Source organism: Pongo pygmaeus, chromosome 13, assembly GCF_028885625.2.
Source record: "Pongo pygmaeus isolate AG05252 chromosome 13, NHGRI_mPonPyg2-v2.0_pri, whole genome shotgun sequence".
Lineage (NCBI taxonomy): Eukaryota > Metazoa > Chordata > Mammalia > Primates > Hominidae > Pongo > Pongo pygmaeus.
The window spans coordinates 95,594,409-95,605,552 of NC_072386.2; positions in this window are offsets into that span (position 1 = coordinate 95,594,409).

An 11,144-nucleotide genomic window follows, 5' to 3' on the forward strand; every position below is an offset into this window, starting at 1 on the left:
GTTAAATGGATTAAGGACAGTGCAAGATGTGCTTCGTTAAACAGATGCTTGAAGGCAGCATGCTTCTGTCATCACCACTCCCTAATCTCAAGTACCCAGGGACACAAACACTGCAGAAGGCCGCAGGGACCTCTGCCTAGGAAAACCAGAGGCCTTTGTTCATGTGTTTATCTGCTGACCTTCTCTCCACTATTATCCTATGACACTGCCATATCCCCCTCTCTGAGAAACACCCAAGAATGATCAATAAATACTTAAAAAAAAAAAAGAAAATGTCAAAGGAGATCATTATGATATGTGAAAATATTTTAAATTGCATTATCTATTATGTAAATGTAAGATGGAAATTTAAAGAAAACACATACACAGTTTTTTCATGGGTTGCAGATCTCTTGCTATTGGTCAGCAGAGCCTCAGGAATGCAAGTAGACAATGAATTAGATAACTGCTTATACTGATACCCTGCACTGGCAAGGAAAAGGCCAATGCAAATTATCAGGATGTACTGTGTGGACTAGCAATCTTATCTTAGATCAGTGATACAACAATCAAATTAAATGTTCAAGTGGACACCTCATAAAATAATTATTGTATGGCAAAAAAAAAAAAAAAGACTTATTATCAGTAGAAAGAAATGGCTGGGTTACAATAGGGGTTGTGGAGACCTAGGTTTTATACCTCCAAGTAGCAGGCTTTAGAGAAAATAGACTGTAAATGTTTCTTATCAGACTTAAAGTCTGTGTTGATGTTACTGCTGGAAGGGTATAATGAGGCATGTCCAACCCCTACTACCCATCATGGCCTCAACCAGTTAAATTTTAGGGTGCCCTGGCAAAGGAAGGAGACCATTCATATGGTGAGGAGGGCCTTCAACTTTTATTTTTGGTTTACATTCGCAAAGCATGTGCTCTTTGCTTTATACCAGGCTGCCTCCCTGCCATGTTAAAAAGATCTTCTGAATTTATATGAGGTCATGGTTTAGGTGGGATTAGTCAGTTGTATTTTCTCATCAATACATGTATTTTTATTTTTATATTTTTTGAGATGGAGTTTCAGTCTTGTTGCCCAGACTGAGTGCCATGGTGCGATCTTGGCTCACTGCAGCCTCCGCCTCCTGGGTTCAAATGATTCTCCTGCCCCAGCCTCCCGAGTAGTTGGGATTATAGGCGCCCACCATCATGTCTGGCTAATTTTGTTTTTAAATTATTTTTAGTAGAAACAGGGTTTCGCCATATTGGCCAGGCTGGTCTTGAACTCCTGACCTCAGGTGATCTGCCTGTCTTGGCCTCCCAGAGTGCTGGGATTACAAGTGTGAGCCACCGTGCCTAGCCAATACATGTATTTTCCATTCGATACATATGGGGGTTCATTCTCTCACACCTTATCAGAACAGAGGTCAGGGAGGAGGGGAATGGCCCTGCAGGGTGATGGATTAGTATGGGGATTGCAAACTCTGTTCCCTACAGGGCAGTTAGGGTAAAAGGGGAAGTAAAATTAGAGCAGGCACATACTGTCAACAGGGGCGGGAATGTAGGAATGTGGCCCACTGTTTTCAGATATCCCAATTTGTTTAGGGGAGCCCAAAATCTGGATTTTATCTTTCTTTGCAAAATTGTTAATTTTTTATGTTGGGAACTAACTAAAAACTTTTTTTTTTTTTTTTTTGAGATGGAGTTTCACTCTTGTCACCCAAGCTGGAGTGCAATGGTGCGATCTTGGCTCACTGCAACTTCCGCCTCCCAGGTTCATGTGATTCTTGTGCCTCAGCCTCCCGAGTATCTGGGATTACAGGCCTGAGCCACCATGCCCAGCTAATTTTTGTATTTTTAGTAGAGACTGGGTTTTGTCATGTTAGCCAGGCTGGTCTCAAACTCCTGACCTAAGGTGATCCGCCCGCCTCGGCCTCTAAAAATGCTGGGATTACAGGCGGGAGCCACCATGCCTGGCCCTAACTAAAAACATTTTTAAACACTGTGCAGACTAAATAAATCTGTGGAGTCCATAGGGTCCAGTTTTAGACCCCCGGCTGAGCTCTCCAATGACAGAGTTTGTCTTCAGGGAAGCTTACCCTCAGTGGTGCTGATTCTATGGAAAGTCAATCCTCAGGCTAAGAGGAAATCCCTCCGGGCTGCAGCTAGGAAAAGGACCAGGCCTAGGATGGGGCGCTTCTCTTTCCATCTTCCTTTCCCAGCTAGTCTCATTGGGCCCATCAGTCAACTTTCCATGATGAATGCTTTGTTGGGTTCTGTTCCATGGAGTTAAAGGAAGTATGGAGTGTCTCTCATCACAGCCCCTTTTCTAGGAAAATAAATGGCCAACTCCCTGGAGTTGAGGATTTTTTTATGCAGTGACTTTCCTCCACGAGATTTATTGCAGAAGCTTTGTGAGAGATTTGTAGTAAGTAGTGTTCAGACTGTAGGTCTTAAATCCTCAATGCCACAGTCATAACTCTCCAGGAAGGAAATGATAGAAGATCACAGTAGCTAATATTGCATTATGATGATACTGTCTTCCCAGAAATGATTGCAGTCTTGCTGCTGCTGTCTTACTTAGGAAACAGGAGCTCTTCAAATGTGCTTGAGATGTCTGTCCTGGTGATGCTTTGCAAGATCCACGAGAAGCTACAGACTAGGGGAAGAGAGCAAACATTTATGAACACCAACCATACCGTTTTCACATATGGGGAGACTGAGGCTCAAAGAAATTAAATCATTTTCCCAGGATCTCTAGCTATAAAACCTCTGATTCGAAAGCAGATCTTGTCTACTATGCCACCTGTAACATGTTTTAATTTTAGATATCTTAAAAGAATATTAATGAGTCAAAGTAGATAGGAGTGAATGGTAAAATATTTTTATTATTTTAGATTTAACCTCAATCTCTTTCACTTTTATACTTAGTCTACAGTGTACAATAAATAGCTTAAATGATACCATCAGGAAACAATCAGACAAAACCAGACTATGAAAAAAAGACAATTGTCCTGCTCTCTACAAAAATCAATGTTATAGGGGAAAAAAAAAAGTCAGGGAACTGTTTTCTCTTAAAAGAGATTGAAGAGACAACTGAATGTAATGCATGAACCTTAATTGGATCCTTGCTCCAAGGGTGCCAACTGTATAAATCATTTTGTGGGCCAGGCACAGTGGCTCACGCCCATAATCCCAACACTCTGGGAGTCCAAGGTGGGCAGATCACCTGAGGTCAGGAGTTCCAGACCAGCCTGGATAACATGGTGACACCCTGTTTCTACTAAAAATACAAAAATTAGCCCGGCCTGGTGGGGGGCGCCTGTAATCCCAGCTACTCAGGAGACTGAGGCTGGAGAATTGCTTGAACCCAGGAGGCAGATGCTGCACTAAGCAGAGATTGCACCATTGTACTCCAGCCTGGGTGGGCGACAAGAGCAAAACTCCATCTCAAAAAAAAAGAAACAAGGTCATTTTGGAAAAAACTGAGGAAAGAACTGGATGTTAGGTGATATTTGGGAATTATTATTTGTTGTTTTAAGTTATGACAATAGTATTGTGGTTATTCAGGAAAACAGTTTTATTGTTAGGTACTAAAGTATTTAGGAGTGAAATATCATGATGTCTGCTGTTTAATTGCAAATGATTGAGAAAAAACTATGCATGTGTATATGTGTAAAACCTGGCAAAATGTTATTCATTGCTGAATCTAGGTGGTTAGTATGTATATATTCATTATCCTCTTCTTTAAACTTTTCTGTGTGTTTAAAATTTTTCATAGTAAAAAGTGAAATTGTACAAATAAATATTTAAATAGATTAAACTGCCTTAGAATGATAGGGAGGAAGATACACTGAATAGGGTAACTGCATTTTGAAATTCCTACAGAAGATCAAAACTATGGAAGAGCTGAAAATATGTCTCCATTACAGTAAATGTAAAAAATACTTTATAAGGTTAGGCACATATTATTACAGCCATATAAAGGCACATTTGCAGGTGGACAAGCACTAGAAATACATCAGTTTAGTGGAAATAGAGGTGATCTTTTTTTCAAAATTACTCTTGTTTTATCATCTTTTCCCTTAATAGAATCATCAAAGAGCATGTTCATTGATCAAGGTATTAAAAGATCATAACTCTTTTGCTATGTGGTGGAGTTACAGCTAAATATCTTGCTTTTATTTTTATTTTTTAATTTAATTAATTTATTTTGTTTTTTGAGACAGGGTCTTGCTCTGTCACCCAGGCTGGAGTGCAGTGGCCAATCTCAGCTCACTGCAACCTCCATCTCCTGGATTCAAGGGATTCTCCTGCCTCAGCCTCCTGAGTAGCTGGGATTACAGGCACTACCACCATTCCTGGCTAATTTTTGTATTTTCAGTAGAGACAGGGTTTCACCATGTTGGCCAGGCTGGTCTGGAACTCCTGACCTCAGGTGATCTGCCCGCCTCTGCCTCCCAAAGTGCTGGGATTACAGGTGTGAGCCACTGCACCCAGGCCTAAACATCTTTCTTTTAAAAGTCATCCTTGGCTGAGCGCGGTGGCTCATGCTTGCGATCCCAGCACTTCAGGATACCAAGGTGCACAGATCACGTGAGGTCAGGAGTTCGAGACCAGCCTGGCCAACATGGTGAAACCCCATCTCTACTAAAAATACAAAAATTAGCCGGGCATGGTGGCAGGAGCCTGTAATCCCAGCTACTCGAGAGGCTGAGGCAGGAGAATCACTTGAACCAGGAGGTGGAGGTTGCAGTGAGCCGAGATCATGCCACTACACTCCAGCCTGGGAGGTAGTGCAAGACTGTCTCAAAAAAAAAAAAAAAAAAAAAGTCATCCTTGAAGCCCATAGCAAGGAAATATTCTGTATCTTTATAATCAGTAAATGTATTGAATGTATTGCTTTACTAAAAACAAATCAGCGTGAGAACTTCAGCTCCATGAAACTAGTGTGGTTAACAGGATCTGGGGAAAATAACAGTAAGTAAAATAAAATAATTACAGTTACAAATAAGACAGACTCAGAAAGTTAGTACAGTTTATGAATGATCAAATAGTTTCAACTGAATTATAAAGAACAATTGCCTAAAACGGCTCCAGAAACACAGGCCAGCCATCTGGTTTTGTGAATAAAATTTTATGGCGTTCTCATATTTACATGTTGTCTATGGCTGCTTTCATGATACAATGGCAGGGTTGCGCAGTTTTAATAGAAACCATGTGGCACACAAAGCCTACAATATTAATATCTGCTTGTTAAAGAAAAAGTCCGGCCAGGCGTGGTGGCTCATGCCTGTAATCCCAGCACTTTAGGAGGCTGAGGCGGGCGGATCACCTGAGGTTAGGAGTTGGAGACCAGCCTGACTAACATGGAGAAACCCTGTTTCTACTAAAAATGCAAAGTTAGCCAGGCATGGTGGCACATGCCTGTAATCCCAGCTACTCGGGAGGCTGCAGCAGGAGAATTGCTTGAATCCAGGAGGCAGAGGTTGCAGTGAGCCGAGATTGGGCCATTGTACTCCAGCCTGGGCAACAAGAGCGAAACTCCATCTCAAAAAAAAGAAAAAGTTTGTTGACTCCTGGTCTAAAGGTATATATAGGCATGTACATAAAAAAGGATCAAAAGAGAATATTTAAAAAGTTGATTTATTATGGTGGAGAGATTATATATGATTTCTATTCAAATTTTAAATTTTACATTGTTACAGTGTGATTTGTTAAATATTTTTAAGAAAAAATAATTGAGAGTTTTTACTGTTTTTACAATGCATAGAATGATGATGAAGAAACAAATAGCAAATATGTACTATAGAGTTGTTAAATCCTGATTTGGAAATTCTAATACTCAGAATTGAACCAGAGAAAATAATCAGAAATGCAGGGGGGATTACAAAGGTAGTTCTCATGGGATTGCTCATAATAACAATAATGGAAATAACAGGGTAACCATTACCCAAATAATGGTATATCTCTATATGATGGAATATTACACAACCATAAAAAATACTTTAAAAAAAGCATTTCTTACTTTTGTAATCAGAAAAAAATAAGATGTTTAAAGGATGCAGTACTACTCACTGACATGGAAAACATTAATAATAGTGATATTGAAGTAAAATAAATAATAGAACATTTCCAAATACTTATTTATAAGTGTTATCTACATGCACTTACAAATACACAGAAAAATATGTCTGGAAGGATATTAAACTATACCATCAACAGTGGTTTAGGAAGTAATATTTGGGTGGACTTTTCCTTTCTCTCTAATACAATTATATTCAGTGGGTTTTGTTTTGTTTTGTTTTTATAGTGAGCATGTAAACCAAGAGAAGAAACATACGCATATTTTTTCTCTAATGGTTATTAAAAGCTATTAAATAATTCAATAAAATGCATATGAAAAGCTGAAAACAAAATTACAGAAGGAATATAACCTCAACTTAAGGAAAAAAAACATGCCCAGGAAAAGGATCTAGAAAATGTCTAAGCATTTTATTGCCTCTGGGTGATGACATCATGTATGATTCTTGCCTTATCTTAATGAACATATATTACTTGGATAATCAGGAAAATTTTAAAGTACAAATTTGTTAAAATAACTTTTAAAAAGAAAAGAATATTGTTACAGGCTTTACCAATCCATATTGCTCTCTTGAATCTCTTTATATCTGTCTCCGTTTCTCTCTCTCTCTGTCTCTCTCTCTGTCACACACAAACACACACAAACAGTTTGTTCATGGCAAAACAGTGACTTCTATTTTTTTGTGTGTGGGGGGGGGACAGAGTCTTGCTCTATCGCCTAGGTTGCAGTGCAGTGGCGTGATCTTGGCTCATTGCAACCTCCACCTTCTGGGTTCAAGCCATTCTCCTGGCTCAGCCTCCCAGGTAGCTGGGACTACAGGCGCGTGCCACAATGCCCGGCTAATTTTGTATTTTTAGTAGAGATGGGGTTTCACCATGCTGGCCGGGCTGGTCTCCAACTCCTGACCTAAAGTGATCCACCCACCTCAGCCTCCCAAAGTGCTGGGATTACAGACATGAGCCACTAGGCCTGGCCAACAGTGACTTCTATCAAACAAATTTTCCACTTCTGTTTCAAATGTCCTGGCCTCCTTCCTTCACAACTCACCAAAATCCCACATGTCATCTGAACTCCACACATAAGAGGGAAAGGAGGAAGAAGAAGACAAAAGCACTCAGGGATATATTACCTGCAAGGCTCCTCAAATTATGGAAAGAATAAAATACCCAAGTCCTTACAATAGCCTACAAGGCACACACGCATGCACACACACACACACACACACACACACCTCTCTAACCTCATCTCTCACCACTCTCTCCATAACTCTTATATTTCCTTCAGGTCCCAACTCAAATATCATCTTATCTAGGAGACCTAACTTTAGCTTTCACCAACTTCACCAACTTGGTTTTGAAACCAAGTTTCACTATATTTGACTATACCTTGAGGTTTAGTCTAAACGTGCTTTATTAAATTGGAATGAAATCATCAGAGCAAAAGATCATGTGGTAGCTAGCTTCCAAGATGGCCGCCTGATATTCACACCCTTGGATAGTCCCCTCCCACACTAAATAGGGCTGACCTGTTAGCCAATAGGACACTGCAGAAACAACAAAGTGTGGCTTCCAAAGCTAGGTCATAAAAGACATTGAGGCTTCTGCGTTGCTCTCTTAGATCATTCGCTCTGAGGGAGTCAGCCACCATGCCAGGAAGAACACCCAGGATCCCTACAGAAAGACCCATGTGGTAAGGAACTGAGCCCCCACCTGCCAACAGGCTTTATCAACTTGCCATTCAGGTATGTGAGCTGTGTTGGAAGCAAATTGCCTGGCTCCAGTCAGATCTTCCTATGACTGTAGTCCTGGCCAACATTTTGACTGAATTTCCTGAGTCACCTTGAGCGAGAACCATCCAGCTAAGCTGCTCCCAAATTCTTGACCTACAGAAGGAACAAGAGATAATAAATGCTTATGTCATTTTAGCCAAATGTCAGGATGAAACATCTCTCATTTCTGCTCCTGTTCCTGCAGGGGGACCCAGGAAATTTGGGCTGGCTCTACCTACCCTACCCTGACTGGGGAAATGGGGCAGAACAGTTTATATCTAAAGTTTATCTGAACAAGTCTCCCTTGGCCTGTTTGGTGGGTCAGATTTTGCAACCCAAACTATTACTATGGTAGATGGCAGCCCCATTTCCACAAAGAAATAACAATTTCCAGGTGGAGAGAGAGTCATTCTTGACCACATGCTCTAACTGCTTCGTCACCATTGTTCCTTAGTTCTCTCAGCACTTTTCTGCCTCCATCAACCAGCTCAAATTCCACCAAGAAGCACTCTCAGTATGTAAAGTATGAGCCATAATTTTAAGAGCATGTGTGCTATGTATCTCTGTACATATGTTGTATGTGTTCATATATCTCTGTATATATGTATGTTGCATGTATATCTGTATATCTTTTGTGCTTGTATGTATGTTGCATATGTCTATTTTTGTCTTGCTGCATGCACGTGTGTATACCTGTATGTTGTATGTATCTATATGTATGTCGTGTATGCATAGCTTCTGTATATCTGTATTATGTTGTACATATATCTATGTATTGTATGTTGTGTGTGTCTGATGTGTGTGTCTGTATGTTGTGTATATCTGTATTACGTTGTGTATGTGTCTATGTTTGTGTGAATATCTGTATGCATGTTGTGTGGGTTTCTGGTGTGTATGTGTCTGTATATTGTATATGTTTATCTGGTGTGTGTGTGTGTGTGTGTGCATGCATCTGGCCTTTGCTATCCTGGGATTCATACAATTTCCCTTCATAAGAACACTATCAATACAACTGATTCTTAATTTTCATAAGTGTGCTACGGTTCTATAAGATGTTAACCTTAGGGAAAGCAGGTGAGAAGTATAGAAGAGCTCTTTTGTGAATTAAAATGTTTCAAAATAAAGAGTTTTTTTAAAAAAACAGCTTCCCGGATTAGTAGGAAAGTCAACCTTCCCCTTTCTTAGATCTAGAACATCCCAGGAGTGCTTAATTTTTGTCCAAGGCACCATCCTGATTGTAATTTCCTCTCCAGTGGAGTTGGAGTCGGGCCTGATGGTTTCACAACCATAGCCCAGATGGACAACTCTCTAGCTTGCCAAATGGATATTCCTATTTGCTGAACCTACAGGGTGACTGCCAGCAATCCAGATCCCCTTCCAGACTTGTGTCCTAAAACACTTAAAGGAAGATAAAAACAAAAGAGAATTCTTAGAAAAAGACAAGGAAAGAAAGACAAATTGAAGGGCCAATGGCCAATGTGGGCAGAACTACATGTTTAAGGACCCAGGGGAGGCGAGATGAGGCCTCTGCCTGATGTTGAGTCTCCAGATCTAGGGTGGGCTGAGGGAAGGGTCCAGAGGAAGAGGAGCAGAAAACTGCATGGCAGACTAAGGCCTTAGATATTCAAATCCTCCCTAGGACTGTGTGTGTTGCCATGGGCTCCACATTTTACAGAGAGCTATTTGGGGTTTAAATATTCTTCCCCCTTCACCACTCCACAAATCAGCTAAGACTCATTTGGGAAGGAGTGGATCTGCCCTGCCCTGCCTTGCTAGGCTGGAAACAAAGTGCTCAGCTCCTGGGGAGAGTGGGGTTTGTCCTTGTTCTCCACTCACTAAGCAACCTGTTGATGAGCTTATAATTACCAGAACTGTGTGCTGCAGAATGAATGTTCTTAGAGGTTTTAATGATCGAAGTGAATGAACATGCTTCAACATTTGGAAACGTGCTTGAGAAGAATAATTGCTTTAAAGTGCTTCATAAATTGTTGCTAGGAGACCACATCAAGATAGGCCTTTTTACTTACAACCTGAAGTTCAACTAGCAGGAAATTCACCCATTCAAAATATAGATAAGCAAATAGAACAATTCAAAAAAGGAAGAATGAAAGACAGAAACCTGCCAGCTCTTAGAGAAAATCTTCCACCAAAAACATAATGGAGAACAAGAGCCAAGACAATGTTGCTGGTCTTTATGGATTTGCATCTCCGTTCTTACGGGTTATGTGTTCTTGGGCAATTTCTTTGCATGTCTTATATTTTCAGTTTTCTCATCTAAAAAAAGTGGAGATATCAATAGCTCACTCATAGGATTAGAGATGACTCACATGTGGATGTACCCAGCACATAATGCTCAATATTTAGTTATTTACACACACTTGTTCCAAAGCGTTTTGAGGTCACTTACAAAATTATTTCCTGATAGTTTGTGTTGTACCAAAAGCAGGCTCTGACACAATAAATTGAGTTTAAGTGGCTTATTTGGGAAGTGATCTCAGGAAACTTAAGTGAAATAGTGGAGAAAGGAAGACTGAAAAGGAACAAAACTTCAAAGTTGCATCAGTGAGCAGGAAAGTCCAATACCAATAAATCCTACAGGGAACCCTCTGAAGCTCCACGGAGGACATGCCACAGGATTATCCTGCCAAGGGATGGAGAAGCTGAGGGATGTGTCCACTGACTCTCATTTCTCAGGGGTCAAGGGTTGCACCTGGGGACCTTAAGTTCCCAGTACCTCCACAATGTCCTGAGCAGTCTGATAATTTCTGGTAGAATAGGAGCAAACCCTCTGGGAGAAGAGTAGAGAGCCACAAGCACATGAGGTAGGCACCCGTCCACGTGGCCAGGAGCTGACCCACTCAAGCTGCATGCAAACTCAAAGGTGGGCCAGAGTGATACAGGGCTAGGTATCAACAGAATCTGCTACACTTAGGATTCAACGAGGTAAAATTAGTTGATGAAGAAATTGAGGTCAAATAGAAACAAATACTCTGTGTTACTGAATCTTTAAAAAAAAAAAAGATTATTTTGTAGAAAGGCTGACTATAATGACTGATGACATTTTTTTTCTCTTTTCTAGACTTCTAATCAACACACTAGCCTGGAATTTGAGCAAGGATTCAATATTGCTATGGGCAATATATGGTTTGGCAAATCCTTCACATATGTCAGTCCCATGTTGACCGAACTCTAGGGAATCTGGAACATTCTTATGGGGTTCAACTATGTTTGGACTTTAGGCCTGAAGCATTAAATTTGAAGTTTGGGCACCAATAATAGTTGGAAATTACGTTCCCATTCTGCATGGATCAAGAAGGAAGTA